The sequence below is a fragment of the Suricata suricatta genome, chromosome 14 (genome assembly GCF_006229205.1).
Source record: "Suricata suricatta isolate VVHF042 chromosome 14, meerkat_22Aug2017_6uvM2_HiC, whole genome shotgun sequence".
Taxonomy (NCBI): domain Eukaryota; kingdom Metazoa; phylum Chordata; class Mammalia; order Carnivora; family Herpestidae; genus Suricata; species Suricata suricatta.
This window is the reverse complement of record NC_043713.1, coordinates 37,038,655-37,054,892: the sequence shown is the minus strand read 5'-3', so window position 1 is coordinate 37,054,892 and position 16,238 is coordinate 37,038,655. Positions and strand designations below refer to the sequence as shown.

The window sequence follows — 16,238 nt, the reverse complement described above, 5'->3', positions numbered from 1 at the left end:
CTGAGCCACACAGGTGCCCTTCATATAATCTTAAAGTTAATGGGTTGAAAAGAGATATTTCCCCCCAAACCATTAAAATAAATGCAAAATATATAACCATATATACAGTGAGCCAACAGGTAATAATTTTCCGTAAGTTAAAATATATACTTTTGCAAGAGCAGTTCTTCAGTTTCAAAAAACATTCTTGAGCGTCAGTTGTATGCTAGCGTTCAGTCAGCTTACAACATAAGCGAAAAGTGTGGCTAAATGTGAATCGGATGGCCTGCCGCCAACTCTCTTCTGGTCCTAGTTCACATGTGTTTTGACACCATCCATTGCCTTGGGGAGGAGTGTTTTGATAGAGGCAAAAAGACACACAGGGACGGGGACATGAGCTCTCTGGGTGAGTGATTATTCTTCCCTATTTATTTCTGAATGCGTCCATCAGCCTTGCACATAGCTTGAAATTTCCCCAAGACCATCTGCTTTGGGAATAAAAATAAGGAAAGCTTATAGTTTTTTATTAATTTTTTTAAAGTTTATTTATCTTTATTTTTTTGAGAAAAAGGGAGAGTGAGAGTGGGGGAGGGGCAGAGAGACCGGGAGACAGAATCTGAGGCAGGCTCCAGACTTTGCGCAGTCAGCACAGAACCCTACACAGGGCTGGAACTCCAGGACCACAAGATCATGACCTGAGCCAAAGTCAGATGCTTAACCGACTGAGTCACCCAAGTGACCATCTTATAGTTTTTTTAAAAGACATCTAGTAACAGGTTAAGGAGTGAGCAAGCTGGTAGGACACCAATCTATACAAGAATAAATTATCACCGGAGTAAACTGGTAACATGATGCCAGTTAATCAGATTTTCACTCCTGGTTCCCTAACATGGTCTTGTTCAGATGTGGTATGAGACCACCGCGATCAGAGAGTGTAAAACCAACCACAAAGTGAAAGCTTTCTTTTTGGAGGCAACCCTTTGCCGTTGAATATTTTTGAAATGTCTGTCCAAGTTACAAGGAGCATCTGTAGGCACACCACCACCCCGAGTCCATCCAGCTGACACTTGCCTGGACTTGGCAGCCACAGCCTGATGAGATTTGGAAATGCAAAATGCGTAGGGTTGTGGTTCGTCTGATTGCTGGAATTATAAATCCTTTATCAGACCTTTCAAGAAGCTGTCTGGTCCATAAAATGGCATACAATAAATTTACTGTTTTGAACATGAGAGGTAAGTTATTTCCAGCAGCAGCAGCAGCAGCAAATCTTTTGGCCCCGGTGGCCACTAACTAAATATTAAACACAAGTTTATTAGTAGTTCTTAGAAGGGACTGTCCATCATTAATCCCTGTCCATCCATATTTGAAGAAACGTATCTTTGTCTCATTTCCATTCACTCAGTTTTTATTTATTTGTGTGTGTGTGTGTGTGTGTGTGTGTGTGTGTGTGTGTGTGTAATCCTCACTAGTCTTCACCGAAGTATGCAAGACAGTCCTGGAAAGGAGACTCGACTCGACCGGGAGATAGAAGTGGTTCTTACACTCTCATCTTCTGCTCTTTGCAATACAAAATACAGGAGGACTGAAATCAGTTTTTCCACAGTTCGTGTGAGCAAGGTTTTCTCTCACAGAAAAGCCGCAGACTGAACAGCTGCGCACCAGAATACTGTCAAGCAGGCAGTGTGACTGTTTCTTCCGCTACAGGGTCCCAGCCCATTTACTAATAAGGAAATCCAACTTTGAACACAAGATTTGCCATTTAGCTTTTTTTTTTTACTGCATACATAGCCATTATAGGTAAAATTACATGTGGATATTAAAACTTAAATGCTATGTGACATCAAATATATTTGTCGTGTCCCCAAATATTCACTCCTTTCTCCTCAAAGTTAATTTAAAACACACACACACACACACACACACACACACACACAAAACTTACTTGTTTGTATCATGTGTACCTGGGGAAGTTTTTCACGCAGAGGGAGCAACAGAACTTGAGCTGCCTTCCTTTCTGCTTCCAAGAATGCCAATCAGAGAACATTCTTTTTCAGACAGCCAAGTTTGGAAGTCAGTTGGTTTCTGGCAGTAAGAAGGGGGAGGGGATGGCAGGAGGGAAAGCACAGTGAGTCCTCGGGCTGACTTAAGCTTCCAAGTGTTTCCGTAATAGCCATCAATGAAAGCATCTCCTTTTACCCACGCAGAGACAGGTAAAAAGACAGCTGAGTAAATGGGCTTTAGATGTAACAGCGGAAGCTCAGTCGGAGGAAGGAGGGGGCGGAGGGAGGGCATTTGAAAGCCTGCCATTGGTGAGCTTACCAAAGGCATCTGCCAGTGGGACTTCAATGGAATGTGAAACCAAATCATTTTCAAGTTAAAGATAGACACAGTATACACCAGGATCTAGAAGCTGAATTTTAAACTCCTATCCCTCCCCAGGATTGCAGAGAGTTCTGTTATGATCTCTGTAGTAATTAACAATTTGGTCAGAGTTTGTTTTTTAAGGGAATGTGCTCAGAATTTATATATGTTCTGGATGTCCTGGAATTAAAAGGATTTAGGAGCTCATGATGTACATTCTGTAGGGTAAGTGAAAAGATTGGTTTTAAGGTGCATTGCTTCTCTGGGAAGGTTGATGTGGAATTTTTCTTTTTATTTGTGTAAATGAAGAAGTGATAATGAAGACTTTCCAGAACTGTAACTTTCTTGTCTTGAGATATCTGGCCTTTTATAAGTTTTGCAGCAGAAAGAACTAGAGCATTTCAGCTTGGTTTTGAAATTTACCTTGCATGTCTATAATTTGTTTTGCTTTATTACCCTTTCTTACATTTTTCTCTGTTAACTCCTTAAACACCATGCAGTTATTAAATTACAGTGTTCGTGGTTATGTGTCACAACACCCACTGAATGTTACTGTGTTTGTGATATGGCTGGATGTGATGTTTTTATTGAGAGATGGAGTTATTTCCCTTGCCTGGTGCAATGGCACTTACTAATTTAAGAAATAAAAAAGGAAAAATAAATAAAAGGAGGGAAAAAGAGGTGGTACAAAGGTGAGTTGGAATGAATAGGAGCCTTTAGAAGATAATCTATTTTAAAAAATAGGAAAAAAGGCAGTTTTCCATTGAAAAGAACAATTTATTAATAGAAGTTATTTTTTGATGTTGCCTCATTAATTCCAAGCAGCTTCTCTTCCTCCAAAAAAGCTGATATTTGCTAAGTGAATGGAGGCGTTCTGATTTTATGGCGCTCGAGAGTAGAGGACGGAGAGTTGTCTAATTTGCTATTACCACGCTGGGTTTTAAGGATTTCAGAGCTTTCTTTTTTAAAAGAAAGAATGACAAACCTTAGTTCTCCTCATGTTTTGACCATGTATAGGTTTTGTTTCTTATTTTGTCGAATGACCTCTCGGCTCTGCTCTTAGAGACAGCTTTCCCAAACTTGCTCAGCATTCCTTCTGAATAAATACTGTCCATAATAGTCACAGAGGACATGGTGTGAATTGAAAATTCTACTTTATATGGGGAAAATAAATCTGCTGACGTTCTTATTGCAGTGTGGGGCTGAACAGTTGTTGGATGTAACTGGCTGGGTTTTGCTTTGTCAGAGAGACCCGATTCTAATGAACTAAGTTGGCTAAACCAAGTACAAACAATGAATGACTTCACATGGATCTTTCAGTTTTGATAAGAATAACTAATATGCTGCGTTACTCTTCTAAAATGAAAAGCGAGCAATTTGTTGATAGAATCACTTGATTTCACAACTACCGAATAATCCAGCAAGATCAAGACAAAATGGGAAGTTAACAGGGCTCAGTTTTGATGCCCCCACCCTCCTTTCCCTTGCCCACCTGCCCTCCTCCCTTCCAGTCCTCCTCCTCCTTCTGGACCCCTGATGAATCTCCCTGCTCAGTACACTCCTTTTTTTGCCATCAAGACTTGTCTTCAAAGAAAATTGTCATGAATTTTCATTTCATGTCTCCACAAGTGGATGGTACCTTTGTAAATTCTCCCTGGTGACATTGATTACTAGTCTCCTTGCTTTCTTTACCTAGCTAGGTCCTTACCTGTTGACAGTAGGAGTGAGCCTGGCAGAAATCAGAAGTGTTTCCAAGAAATTTGTGAGTGCAAGCATGTGTGTGCTTAACCAGATACACATGTACACACACAAACACTTGCGGGTAGGCTTACCTTTTACTCAACTAATATATTTCTGATTGAATTATACATATAGCTAAAATTATATCAGGCTTTTCAGTATGTCAAAAGAAAGCCAAAAAAGAACACAAAAAATTTAATTCTAAAATGTAGGAATTTTAAACCACCAGGCCAGATAGTGTTGACAGGAAAGGGGTGGACAAGTATTTCTCTGCTACTATCACTGTTATTCAAGTTCCGTGCTGAAATTTGTCAAGTTTGCACTTCATCTCCTTTTATATGCTATGTGTAGCTTTATAGTATCTGTCTACTAATTCTAGTATTTCAAGTGTTACTGGATTTGTTTCTATTATTATTGCTCCTGCCAGTTCTTACTCATGGTGTCTTATTTTCTTGGCTGCTTGGATATCTTTGACTATCTGCTGCAAATGTATTTTAAAAATCACATGTAAGAATAAATTGAGACCTAGTGGGGATGATGTTTTCCCCCAGAAAGGACTTTGCTTCTGCCAGGCACCTGGGGGCAATATCAGACCAGAATTATCTTTGTCAAAGTGCAACTGCTAAGATTTCCTGAATGCTTCGTTGATTTGGAATTCACTCCTACCCTGAAGGAAAATATGGCCTTTCGAGACCCCAGGTTAAAGTTGTGTTTGTTTATTAATGCCCACACCTGAGGACCACAGTTCTCACAAAACCTGTAAGGCTGCCCAAAGCACGGCTGGTTCCACAGATCTTTTCTTCTTCATACTCCCATGCCCAAGGACAAAAGCTGTCAAAGATAAGCTTCCTCTCTTGAGTTCTGGCCTTCCAAGTTTCTGTGTGTGAAAACCTCGCCATCATATTAGGCTCTTTGCTGTTTTTATATTTTAAATATCTTTAGTTACCTCAGTGGGAGTGTCGGTTAAAATTATCTCACTACCGTTACCAGGAAAAGAAGTTCACTCTACTGCTTTTATAGTCACTTTATGTATTTATAAGTATACATTCATGCTAGAGAAAGTATCAAGCAGTCTGCTAACATCACTGATGATTTCAGGTAGTTCCGATTTTTATTTTTCATTATCGCTTTTTGGCGAAATTTGCAAACACATGGAGGATTCATGTTTCCTGTGTTTCCCAGACTTACTGGGGCTGTCAACAATACTTAACAGTCCTTTAATGTGTCCCTGGCTGGCCCCTTTCCTTAGTCATCTCTTCAGTCTCCCTAATCCACCCCACCACCAACCCTGTCAGCTGTTGACCTTGACTCCTCCTGCTTTCTCTTGGCCTTTATCCAGTATCACCACATTTAAGACATTGTCTTAAATAAATTTCTTCCTTTCCATTCTCTTTGCAACTGCTCTACTTCAGTTCTTCGTCGTCTCACTGGGGTGTTAGGATGGTACCTCAGTCGTTCTCCTGCCCCTAAGGTCTACACCCCAACATATCTCCCATCCCAGATCAACACTTGTCTTCTCAAAATCATAGTCATGAATGGATTTCTCCTTTACTTAAAAATCCCTAGTGGCTCACCGTTTCCTCCAAAATAAAGCCCTTAGTATGTCTTAAAGGTCTATAACAAAACTTCAACTTGTTTGTCTAACATCATCTCTACTACTTCACTGGCTTTCACTAACACTTTAATTGCACATAATTTCTGCTTCCAGAATATTCCATAGAACATCATACCTCTGTGCTAGTCCACCTACATTTCCCCCCAAGAATACCCATTGTTCATCTCCTTTGTGATTAAATCCTACTTCTTCAAGGTTGACCTTGTAAGTCACCTACACTGTACTTCCTTTATGTGTATAGCTCACCCACTATTCTTTTCTTGCTCATTTATGAACTCTCAGTAATGGACACATAGAAGCCATTCAAGTTAATTTTAAGGAATGAACAAACAACTATTATGAGGAAGTTTTTTCACAACAATTCCTTTTTTGCTTTCTTGTTTTTCATTCTAAACATCACTATGTTGATCTTAGACTCTTTGTCTAGAATAATGATCATTAATGTTCCTCTATGTTAAGTAGAGTCAGTTAAAAATGAGTGTGCATTTTTTATTATTTGAGGGGGAAGAGGCCATTTATTTCCATTTTTGCCTAATGAGACTCTATAAAATCACTGTGATGACAAGAGAGATCATAGAAGTTTAAGTAGGATAAATTACCTGTATATTGTCAGAGAGATTCCCAATAAAAAAGAAAGGCATAGAGTTGAAAAACTGACATGTTGCAACAGATCTAGCCCATAATGCTGAGTAATACCAACGGAAAAAGTCAATAGGACACAATTAGACCAAAATAATCTCACTTCATTTAGCTTGAATCTGAACCATTGGAAAACACTGGATTGTTTTTCAGATCACAGTGTGATGCTAGAAGGAGAGCAGTTGGTTGCTTTTGGTTGATTATGTGATAGGACATTGTGGTCTTAAATCTTAAAGGAGGCTGACAATTTTCATTAGAAAACTATAGGGACTTAATTGTTAATCTCATTTTGCTATGTGAATTTAAAAACAGTGCTGCATTTAATTATTAAGAATTGAATATAGTTGGTGGGAACCAGAGAAAGAGGAAATATAGCTTATTAATTCTCAGGATGTTTAACTAACCTCATATTCCTCGGATCATTTATAAATTTATCACCCATTTATGATATGCTGACACCTGAGATTTAGAAGAATAAGAAACATGGCTTGTATTTTTTCTCGTATGGGGCTTTCTTACCTCCACAGAGAAAAAAACCCTAATGTAGACGGGATCAAATTTATTTTAAATAAAAATAAATAGATATTTTAAATACAAAAATCTTTGAATCTAATCAAATGTTTAAAGTCAGTATCTAGATAAGAACCCAGACTTCTCTATAACAAAATATGAAAATATAATATTGTAGGTCTTTCTTTTTACCTCAACAGTAAAAAAAACAACAACAACAACAACTAAGACTAACTCTTAAAATTGGCTGATTTTAAATCATAGCTCTCAAGTAGCTGAGCTCATTTGTCTTACTAATTCAGTAAAGCTCTGTCAAGCTCCTAACATGTGTCTGGATTAAGAAATTTATTTTGTCCCCTTCACTGGACATTATCACTGGAGCATGCCATGTTAAAACAATGAATATAATTAACAAATTGCTTTATTCTACTCTTTAATTTATATTCTTAATTTATTTATGCTACTCTCCATATTGTTAAAAATATTTTTTCCTTTCTTTAGCAATTATTAGTATCTTCCTCTCATAAAACTAAGTTTTAGGGGTCTTGGGATTACTTTAATTTTTAAATCTATATTTAGCAGATATTTTTTAAGGAATAGTTTAAAAAGAAATAAACAAATTATTTTTTTAACAGTTGAACATGGATTTTTATCACATTGGAAACTGTGCTGTATCTTAATATAAAATCTAAGTACATTTATTTGCATAAATAAAGCCGGACTTTGCATTCTTGCTAAATAAAAATGGCATAAACTCAGAGACACCCTGAGTCATGAAAACTTTCTAAAGCTTTGTGTATTTTAAAGAGGGCAATAGTTATTTTTACTATTTTTGTTTTTCAGTCTCACTTTACTTTTTGTGTCCCATTCCTGTGCAATGTAGTAGCACACAGAGTTATGAGTGCTGAAGGGATGAATGAACTGAATCATAGTTCAAGAATATAGATGCCTTTACTAACTGTATTAAGAGATGTAGATTAATTGAATGAAATTAATTGGATGAAATCTATCTTATAATGCATATGAACTTCCTAGTCTTTCATTGCTACACATTTGTAGCAACATATTTACTCATTGAAAGATGTTGTTTTTAACACTTTAGAGAAGTGTAACAATTCTCTTCTAAACCTCATCCAATGTTTTATACTATTTTGTAGGTAAGAGACATATGTTATTTTCTTTTATATATGATCAAACCAAGATACAGACATAGGCAGTGCTCCAGATAGATATTACTGTGCTTGATTTCCTGTGGTAACAAACACCCCCAAAATCTCCATGGCTTATAAAAGCCAACGTTTCCTTCCCACTCATGCGAATTATCTATGGAGGGTTGGCCTGGCCGCAGGCCCTTCCCCACATTGGTGCTTTCACCTGGAAGTGACCTGTGTTCCCTGTGCTCACAGGTCCTTGACCAAAGCGTGTCGCATGGTCACACCTGACTTCAGTTGGATGAGATACATAATCCTATCACATACCTGAAAAGAAAAAGAGCTGGGATGTTTCTAAAGACCTCTCATAAATTCCAACCTAATGAATGATAGGTGGTTCCAAGCCCCCAGAAGAATAATGATCTTGACTTCGGTCTTAGGCAGTATTCCCACCTTATCCACGGCTTAGCTTTCCATAATTTTAATTACCCGTGGTCAGTTGATCCTCCTTCTGATGAATGGTCAGAAGGTCAGTAGTGGCCTGTCTCTGTTTCTCACCTCCCTTCATCTCCTCATGCGGGTATTTTATCATCTCAAATCATTACAAAAAGAATTTTGAGTACAGTATAATAAAATACTGTGAAAGAGAAAGACCACATTCATATAACTTTTATTACAGTAGAGTATTATAATTGTTTTATTTTATTATTAGTTATTATTGTTAATCTCTTAGTGAACCTAATTTATAAACTAAACTTCATCCTAGGTATGAACGTATAGGAAAAACCATGGTATGTAGAGGGATGGGTTACTGTCGCCAGTAAGGCTCTTAGACCGGATTCTGTGGCTGAGGGGGAACTACTGTACACCTCTGAACACGTACCTGGGCAATATGTAGCAAACAGATGCTCTTGGTTTTTTTCTCTTTTTTCCTCCTTTGACTCTCATCCCCACAAAGGCTTTTGGATCCCTAAATTTTTGCTGTCTCCCAAGTGTGCATGACCTTTCCTGTCACTGCTTTTCCAGCCCTTTGGACCCTAGCATGTTACCTGCCTTTGTGCTTTTCTCTCAGGAGGTCCTGCCCCATAAACAGCCTTGGGAAAAGAGCCTCTGATAGGGCAATTCCTATAGATTGTAGAGAGCAGAAGTGAAACATTCCCTTCACACTTTACCATCTCTAAGAGCTGATCGTGTGTAGCAGAAAAATGGAGAAAAAGGCAATGGAGTACAATCCATCACAGTCCTAGCCCCCAGTACCTCCAAAAGGCAAAATAAAAGGACAACGCTTTGGGAAAACCCCCCCGGAGGTTTGATGATCTATATTCCGTGTTAGAAATGCATCATTTTGAGTAGGATTAATACCACTCCGATACTCTACTTTTTGTTTTGCGTTTAGTTTTAAGCACTAACAAGGCAAAACTGAAGAATCTGAAGATTAATGAGATGGTTGAAAATTGGAAAATTATTAAGCATGTTCTAAGACCTTCCAGATAATAATTTAAATCAGGAAATCCATGTTCTTGGGAGGAGCAATTCTAGGAAATGCCATATACAAAAAGAAAATAAAAGGTGACTATCCTGGGTGAAATGAATTTGGAAAATGCTGGATACCATGTCCCTCTTTCAGAGGTTTAGGTGATCCTTAGCATTAAGAGTTCTTTAAAAAATTTTTTTTGTAATATTTATTTATTTTGAGAGAGAGAAAGAGAGAGAGAGGGAGGGACAGGCAGAGAGAGAAGGAGACAGAGGATCCAAAGCAGGCTTTGGGCTGACAGCAGAGAGCCCAACGCAAAGGTCGCACTCACAAACTGTGAGATCATAATCCTAAATTGGACGCTTAACCGACTGAACCACCCAAGCACCCCAGCCAGCATTTAGGGTTCTTAAAATTTGATTTTCTTCTTCCCAGTGTTTCTCAAGCTAACTTGTATGTACATACATACAGACAGACAGACAGACACACACACACACACACACACACACACACACACACAGACTATTCAATTATCTATAAACACAATGCATATCAACATATATCAATATTTATATATATTTTTAACATACTTTTTAATACACATTTTAATACTCTTGGTAAATTCTTGTTTAAATGACCCCTTGTTTGTTGTATTAATAATTAAAAGTGATAATGTGGCAGCTCATGTAATATTTTCAGAATATAAAGCTTAGAATTTTAAACGACTTCAAAAAATATCTTTACCATTGGCTACTTTCTATTTTCTTGATAAATGGCATTGATTTTAAGCATCAACAGAAATTAAATGTTAAACTAATAAGGCATCCAGTAATATTTGTTTGGCTTCACTCGGGCATATAATTTGTAAGGAGATTGGCTACATTCATCAGAATCCAGTATTCCATGGGGATATGTACTATTTTATCCCTTTCATTCAAACATCTAAAACTCTTATTCCATTTTAAAGTATGGTTACCTATTATTCACTTATACGATTTAGTTATGCTTTCTTTATGATGACCTCACGAAAAGAAATCTTCAACATCTGTGTCTTGATTTTTTTTTTGGTCACCTCCTTTAAGTGCAAAAACTTTAAACTTAAAAAAGGAAAAATAAATCATTGGATTTCAAAAGATGCTCTACTAAAGCTACCATCTTGGGAATTTTTCAGGGCAAGAAGACAACTAACAGACTAACACACAAACAAAATGTCCACTTTTTTTTATAATGTGTGTTATATTCAGGTAAGCACTGTGACCACTTAAATGAACCAATTGCTCCACAGACTTTTATGCTATCAGCAACTGTACTCAAGGAAAATTCTAGATATTAGGTTCACCGATAAGTATCAGGATGTTCAGGTGTGCCAGGGAGCGTGTGTCCTTTTGTCAGCCCATCCACTCTTGTAGTATTATTCTGCTTTTTATTTACTAACATTTCAGTGCTCCTCCTCCATTTTAAAAGTAAGAGATAATATTTTGTCAGTACACTTTAACAAAAGAAAACTATTTGGGAAATATACCTTCTTTCTGTATCATAGAGAAATCATTCCATCAAAGTGTGGGTAGTATCAGTTCTTAGCACACATTTTTCCCCTGGTTTATTTTTGTTTATTTTTCCCCTGGGGTTCTAATATGATTCAGAAGCCATAATGATGTCAGCAACACCTCTAAAAATCCATTGCAGGGGGGGTCTGAAGATCTCTCAGCTCTGCTGGGCTGCTCCTTTGCAACTCTGAACAGCCACACAGCAGAACACTCTATTGTTTGCCAAATTACAAAGCCAATTATATCTACATTCTGAAACTGCCTAGCACCTAAAACATTTGGAATGCTGAAAAATATCTTGTGTAACCATTTGCCAGACACCCGAACATAAATCTAAATTACTTAGATTTACAGTATTATAATCTCTCCTTTAAAATGACATGAGGGAAGTGTTTAACTTAATGAGGCAAAGGATTCTGGTGTGCAAGTTACATTACATTTTTCATTGCACAAGGGTAAATTATTGCTTCAGTCTCCTAAATGGTACCCCAGTGGCCTCAAAGACACAATGTAGCTTCCAGAAATGCCCACTTTTGTCTTAGGCAATAACTTATTCTGTGAAAGTATGCTTTCTGAGAATTGCCCATAACATTTCTTGCAGTAGGCTGAATTTCTTGAAGGTCATTCACAGATGCTAGCTGAACTTGACTTTTTTTTTAACTTGGGAACATTGAAATGATGGGTCTTTAGAAATTACCATACAAAAAAGAAGCTGATGAACATTTTCTTTCTGTCTAAAACATTTAGAAAACAAGTAAAAAAAATCCTGAGAAATAAATGGAAAGGCAGAGTTTTTTTCTTAGCATTTCTCCTTTAATGTTGCTAACTTTTTGAAATCAATAAGCACAGGTCTAGTGGGGTGGTGGCCTATAAAGATTTTGGAGTGCAATAATTAAATATATTGTTCTATATTTCCAAAAAATAAAAATCTTCATTCTGCATCAAACACGATATGTTTGAATCTAAAATGTGTGTCGGAGTTTTTTTAAGCAAGCTTTACTTTCTCATAAGGTAATATAGGAATTTAATTAAAACAAAACCAAACAAAATACCCTCACCAATCAGTGCTGCAGCATTTGGGTAAATGTTCGAGCTTGACAATTTTCAAGGCAAAGACATTGCTCCAGGCTTTCTGCCAAACCATTACTGGTAATCTGATAACAGAAGACGAAGCAGAGGAAAGTACTGCTGCCTGGCTTAGTTAGATATGCATTTGCTAAAAGAGAAGCCAACACATTTCTTATGTAAACCATCAAAATTACAATTTAGAAACACACATACACACACACACACACACACTATGCTTTTACAAGGCTAGGAATATACACATTAAAATACAATTCTGCGCTTAAGGGGAGCATGGAAGAAGCAGACACAGCGAGGGTTGACAGCGTCCTTTCTTTATCTTGGGTGGTTTAATATACAGCCACATTTCTCTCAATGGCTGCAATGGAAGGAATTAAATTACTCCTGTCTGGACAAGTTTCAGGATTTCCCTTACATGATTGCATTCTAGCAACTACTCAAAATCTCTCATTGATAAGTGAGTGGATTGGGCCACGGTTTTCTGTCGTTTATTTAAATGATTCTGGATAAACATCTGTTTTCCTATACTGCTAAAAAGCAATTGAATGTAATAGTGATGTCAGAAAATAAAGCATGCATTTTTACAGCAGCGAGACTATGTAAAATGTTTTACGTTCTTTGGAAGGAGGGATATTGAATAAATGATTGTATTTGCATATATTATTTTGACCACTGGAGGGCTCTCAGATTTTTTATTTTTTATTTTAATTCCTTAGAAATCTTTTTGATATAGCTGAAACTTCAGTAGAACAAATTTAAGTCTTGGTATCAAAAAGTCTATACTGTCTCCTACATCCTAATTTGGTATATATTTTCAAAGTACAAGATGAAAGAAAAATCAGATTTAGTTTACTATGTTCTTTCACTATTTCACAACAATAAAAACTCACAACAAAGAAAAGAGAAAAGAACCATGTCCTTCTTTATTATCATGTCATCACCAAGACTCACGTCAAAATTCCATGATCTACAACCTGTATATTAAAGTAAAACATTCCTAAATCTCAGAGTTAGATCCTGTATTTGACATTTTAAATGGCCTCCATCTTGCCCTGTCTTTGTCTTTGAGGAGTTTCCTGGGAAGACAGGTACCTATGGTGATAATTTACTCATAGTGTAGGAAATGATAAAGCGTTAAGGTGCCGAGAGAGGTCCTGAAGGTGACAGCTATATTGGATCTAAACAGGTGAATGGGAGTTACCTAGATTAGAAAAAAATATATATGGGAGGGCATTGACAATTGAAAAACTAGCATGGGCACACACAGGAAACAGCATGATGTGTTTGGTGTTCTAGAGTTTGAGGGTACAGTGAAAGGAGATGACTTTGGAGAGGTCAGCGGGTACTGAGAAGGTCTTTTCTATCTTTCCAAGGGTTTTTTCTCCGTTCCTTAGAGCATTTAGTGCTTCTGAAATCCAAACTCCTTCCCCAAAGTAAATAAAGCAAAAATAAATAAATTAAAATAAAATAAAAAGAATGAATGCATAGTCACAGGAGGATATAGAGCCAGAGTTCAAAGGGGTCTGCCATGTATGCCAAGTTCTTTGAATCCTCATGTATTTGCATTTTAGTCCATAATAAGCCTTTCTTTGATTCAATAGCAAAGTCTTCTTCTCCAAGTTTCCAGGAAGATGCACCATGTCTATCCAACAGTTTTGCATTCTTCCAACTCATAGATGGCATCCTTTAGAGCTTTGTTTGACTACAAATCACCTTTGAGAAGCACAGCTGTGGTTACCAAGGGTTATAAGAAATTGATCACCCTGGATGATGATTTCAAATAAATCAAGAATGGAGGCAGAGAAGAGCGAGAACATTACAATAGTCTGCTCATAAAACATTAGAAGATTTAAGTGATTCCACAATGCCGCGTTAGATGGAAAATTATTTTCACCACTGGGGAGGAGGAGTTTCCCATATTTTTTTAGTTTAATTCTTTATAAGCTAAATACTCTTTACCCTAGAGCCAAAATGCATATTTTAAGCAAAGCTTACATAAAAAGGAAACCACACTTCGTCATCTTCCCATAGTTTTAGCTCTTCTGAAATATTGTGAATGTGTGTTAAGAGAGATGGAAGACATGTTTGCCACGGGGAACAGCACGCTTAGCACAGAAGTGTTTGTCCTAAAGGGTCCCTCTTGTCTATTCTCATGGCCTCATGGCATCTTGTGTCAATGTTCCATAAGCATTCCAACTTTGGAGTTATTTGGGAACATTTCTTCACCAACTCACACAAACTACCTTATCCAGCATCAGTAAGTCAGAAAATATAGAATGGCGTAGATCAACTAGATCCATAGTTGACAGAAAGGCAAAAGAGGTACCGTTTTGATACTCAGTGAGGAAGATTATTTTCAGGTGGCTCTGTTGAGTAAATAGTGAAATGCAAGATGGAGGATTATAGCAATGTAAATCTGAAAGTGCCTATGGCTCTAAAACCCTATGATTTGAATCATAAATGGCTCTGAGCCAATTAGGGGGAACCCAGAAGGCATCCCCAATCTGTGATGAAGCTACCCAAGCATGCTCTTTTGACAGATTCAATTACAATTTTCAGTTTTATAAAAAGAGCCGTTACATGTCCTCCTCATTTGTTAGATCTAAATAACTGGATTGGTATTTAGGTGAAGACATGCCCATGTCCCCAACCCTACAGAAATATAGGCAGCCTGAGCTATGATGATAGTATGATTCTTTTCCTCTCACCATCAGGACTGGCTCATTAAGTAGCTAAACCTTTTACAAATTGCTACCAGGAAGAATGACTTTATTAACAATGTTAAAAATAAAATACACATCCTTTAATATTCAAATGAACAATAACAAGTAACCCTGCTAGGTCAGTTGAAACATTTACATCCTGGAGGACCCATTCGTGTGTCTTTCTAGTCAAATATTCAGGTATTTGACAAAAGTATTTCTAGTATTCTTTTGTGGATTCAGGTAGTGTAATGGTGAGAACAACTCATAAAAATTTCTAGGCCAAAATTGTTTCTTTCATGCTTTCAGGGACTTAAACAACCACAAGATTGGATTCAGAACTTCTTTTTTCTTTTGTGAGAAAGAGTTTATCCATCTGTTTGTGTATTAGAGTGACCCATCTCTGTGTGAAAATATGTCAGGCTTCTTAAATTTTCCAAGAGAATGTCAACTCTGCTGCCTTTTCACTTGCTGTTTCACAATATAGATCTTTCTTCAATCAACCACACGGAATATTGGCACTTTGAACAGCTGCCAAAAGATTTAACCTTGAATTGACTGTGCTAAGGGTGTACACCAAGACTTTTCTAACTGCTAGCAAGGGGTATCACATACACCGAGCTCATTGTTTTAATTCCTTCCTTCTTCTCTTGCCATACACATATACCATCATTACTGAGTCCCTGTTTAAGTTTCGCCCTTGACCACTATTGACATTTATCGTAAAACATGGCACTTCGGGAAAGGAAGGGAAAACTGGCTTATTGCTTGATAGATTCAGAATAAGGAGCTGTAACACACAGCTCTCACAAGAATTAGTGCCAGGAAAAAGTTTATCTCTCAAGATAAACTTGTAGGATTTCTTTTGCTGCAAAGAAAACTATATAAGCTCTCAATTTCCTTTTGTGTGTGTGTGACTAAATTCTTAGAGCTAAAGTGGATGCTTACTTGTATTAATGATCTAATTTTCAGTGTTTGATATAATTGTTGTCTTGAAAATTTGTTTCTAATTGTACCTTAGCAAAGCTCAATTTACTTTTTCTTTCATAACAACATTCATCTCTGTCATTCATCTCTGTCATTAGGGTATAATTCATGCTTTCCTCACTTGTGATCTGAGTTTTTTAATTTTTAAATGTTTTTATTTATTTTTGAGAAAGAGAGACAGCGTGAGCAGGGGAGGGTCAGAGAGAAAGGGAGACGCAGAATCCAAAGATTCTGTCAGCACAGAGCCCGACGCAGGGCTCAGACCCATGAACTATGAGATCATGACCTGAGCCGAAGGTGGACTGAGTCACCCAGGTGCCCCAGTGATATCTAAGTTTCATGACACTGCCTAATGTTCCAATGTTTCTCATCATCAAACAGACAATAGTATTTGTTGAATTAACATTACTTTGCACTGTTTTGTGTGTTTTTAACAATGAAATACTC

At 37.2% G+C, this 16,238-nt stretch overlaps 1 protein-coding gene across 23 annotated transcripts in view; it reads left to right on the top strand.

The window, feature by feature from the left end:
* Positions 1-2,369: 2,369 nt before the first annotated feature.
* The window catches only part of DTNA (dystrobrevin alpha), a 255,612-nt gene continuing 241,743 nt past the window's right edge, over positions 2,370-16,238 (top strand). For all 23 annotated transcript variants that reach the window (XM_029921418.1, XM_029921412.1, XM_029921415.1 and 20 more), the window contains exon 1: positions 2,370-2,565. The gene's annotated coding sequence lies outside the window, so the exon portion shown is untranslated. The remainder of the gene's footprint in view (positions 2,566-16,238) is intronic.